The sequence below is a fragment of the Phalaenopsis equestris genome, unplaced genomic scaffold (genome assembly GCF_001263595.1).
Source record: "Phalaenopsis equestris unplaced genomic scaffold, ASM126359v1 Scaffold000002, whole genome shotgun sequence".
In the NCBI taxonomy this organism is placed as follows: Eukaryota; Viridiplantae; Streptophyta; class Magnoliopsida; order Asparagales; family Orchidaceae; genus Phalaenopsis; species Phalaenopsis equestris.
In genome coordinates, this window is record NW_018164444.1 from 67,436,434 (window position 1) to 67,439,975 (window position 3,542).

Sequence of the window (3,542 nt, forward strand, 5' to 3'; positions counted from 1 at the left end):
GCACACTAAAGTTTGTTTCTTGCCAAAGTTAGAAGAATTATATTCCCTAAAAATAGAATTCATTCATCCATCCTTTTGCAATAATTATTAAAAATTTATGTAAAGGCTAGCACATACAATTAATGAAGATACAATATGAGAACTCTAATAAGTAAACAACCATGGAGGTGTCTGAATTCATGAATGAGAGAAGGATGCATTTATGGATGGAATCTATGGGACTACTTTAGAGTTTGGGTAATAGAATTTGGAAAAAAAGAATTGCAAAATTTTGGAGGTTGAATTGATAGAATTAAGAAAAAAAAAGTATAAGAAATTATTGATCAAGTTGAGTTGTTGAAACTTGACTACTTATATAAAAAATTATATATATATGATAAAGTAATGATAAAAATATCAAAATGTGAATATAGATGAAATTAGTTTGAGGTTGGCTTATGAAGGTTTCTATGGTGATTGGCAATTTATTGAGATTTGTTAGGATTGGCTAGCTCATGATATTATGTTAAATGCCTAAATTCAAACTTTTGACCTCTTAGAATGATATTATCCTTAATAATATATAAATTAAGATTCTTACAAAAAACTTTTCAAAATGCTCCTACATCATCTTTCCTAAGTATTCATTTCCATAAAATAAGCCTTAAACTATAAGCAAAAATATGAACTCCCATCAAACCAAATTTTTCATAACAAAATAGAATATTATAACTGTAAGATTAACTTACGTAGATGACATATTCATGTAATATGAAAATGATGGCATGGACTTTTATTTTTTATAAAAAAAACATAAAATGTATTCATTCCAAAATAGCTATTACAAGAATATATATAGACTCACACATTCACACATACAATGAATTAAAATGCACAATGAGAATTCTAACCGGTGATCAACCATGTGAAAGGGGTTTTACAATGAATGTGAGGGAGACTTGAAGAGTTATTGATTTTCAAAACAAAATTGGTTATGTTCAAGGAGGACATGAATGGGCCTTGTTATGCATTGGAAATAATGCATTCACGTATGAGAAATTTAGGGTTTAAATTTTGAGCGATGCATCTTTTCAAGACTTCAGAAGGTATAGATGACTTATTTTGAGATATATGTTCTTCTAGGAAGCCTTGGTTCTCATTGAGCTAATAAAAATTGGCCACTTATATATAAAAATCAAATATAACTAATAAAGAAATAATTAAAATATCAAAACATGATTATATCGAAATTTGGGATGTGTTTGACTTCAAAAAGATTCAATTAAAATTTAGGTGATCATGAAACAATTCTTATGGCTTGTTCTTAAAAAAATGCATCTTTTCAAGACTTCAGAAGGTATAGATGACTTATTTTGAGATATATGTTCTTCTAGGAAGCCTTGGTTCTCATTGAGCTAATAAAAATTGGCCACTTATATATAAAAATCAAATATAACTAATAAAGAAATAATTAAAATATCAAAACATGATTATATCGAAATTTGGGATGTGTTTGACTTCAAAAAGATTCAATTAAAATTTAGGTGATCATGAAACAATTCTTATGGCTTGTTCTTAAAAAAATGCTCTAGAATCAACCCTCTTCTTGAAAGGGTTGGATGCTTCTCCAAGCCTTCAGCTAAGTTCTCAAAATAACTACCAAAGTGCTCAACATTGCAAAAGAGATGCACTACACATCCTCTCAAACACTTCGATAATGTTGCATGTTATCCATTGTTGCATTATATCAAACATTTTCCTTTTGTATGCAATGATTCTGACAAATATCCCACAGTGTATCAGCCCGATATTTAGCTCAATCTTATATGAGTTGAATGCAATGTATAAAATGTTTGCCTTCATTGGAAGTGCAGTCCATCATGCCATTACATAACCTCAATTTTTTAAGCCAACAAACCACAAAACAATTTTTATTTCTTCAACTTTAACACTGGTTAAATCCTTAGTTTCGAACTCCTAAAAGCCAAAAGCATTTTATTTCTATTCTTTTGATGTCCATGAGCCACCACATGAGTTATTTGAACCTCTCTACTCTTTAGCTATCTCAAAAAACCCATATAACACTAAGATTAAGGGTCTGTTTAGGGCAGCTACAGCTTATCCAGCTTATCTAGATAAGCTGTTTATCTTGATAAGCTAATCCGAATAAGTTGTCTGACTGTTTGGTTTGTGCGTTTGGAAAACAGCTGATTTTGGATAACTGACCATTTTGCCACTGTTTTGGATAAATTGTTTAGATGTTTGATTTGTGCGTTTTGAAAACAACTGATTTGCAGTTTTTTTGGTAAATGACTATTATGGCACTGCACAGTGTTGTTGTTTCCAACATAATAAAAAAAATTGACAAATATATCAAAAAGATTCAACCAAAGTTTATATAAATATAAAAACTCGTGATTCAAAGCAAACATAAATAGATGAATAATCTACCATCAAAAGAAGGCAGTAGACCCATAATGATGGGGATCTTGTTTGTCAGGAAAACTTAAATCAAATTTTTGTATGTAGAAAAACATATAAGAAGGTCAATCCAAAAGAACCACTTGGGTCATATGACTTATAAGAAGGTCAATCCAAGAGAAGGAATACCGAAGAAAGAACTGGGAGAGGCTTGGGCGCTCGATCGCGATACAGTACCGGAAGCGAAGGAAGAACACCTGGAACGCGACTTTACCTGGAAGCAAAGGAATGCCCAAGAAGGGCAAGGCTCGATCGCGAGTGCTTAGGGCAGCGGAGTAATAGGACAGTAAACGCAGCGAAGGAAAGCGACCTGTAAGGATCATACCGCGGGCGACGTTATTAACAAAATTGAAACGACGATTTCTAAAACGCAATAGAAACGTGAAAAACAAAAAGTATAGCGGCGTTTTGAAAACGCCGCCCGCTGTTTTAAGCTGCCCCAAACGGGTCCTAAGTGGCGTTTACATAAATAACACACAATTCTTGTGTATTTACATATCTCACACTTAAACAACTTAAAGCTTAAACATATCAAACTAGCATCATTTACCCCTTTTTAAAAGTGAAATAGATATTTTCATGCATAAATGCGAAACACCAAAATGCTTTGAATGTAAATATGAAAGTTTAGGTATGAGATATATAAATACGTATTTCCCTCCATTAATTAATTAAGTTTATGTTGAGGAATTGTCCCTATGGTGCATGTAAGCATTTTTATAAAATTACTACATAGTTTCCAAGTGTTGATAATTGATTGCTTATTTCTCTCTTCTTTCATTCGTTCATTTGAAAACACTAAGCCGAACAACTTCCCATCATCTTCCCCAAATCCCTAAATTGTTTGTTTCAAGCTGCTCCATTTAGTAACACATTTAAGTTGTTGGAGGCTTCTATGAGAATGTGAATATCAATATCATCAAGGTTGGTAGGGCACAAAAGATATGCTACCAAAACCCTACTCCCTCCTCCACTCAAAACATCAGACTCACATCATAAATACCCTAATCCGCTGCTTCGCCGCCACCGATGCCGCCGCAGCCACCGCCGGCGGCGGGGGGCTGCACCCCTCACTCCCGCCA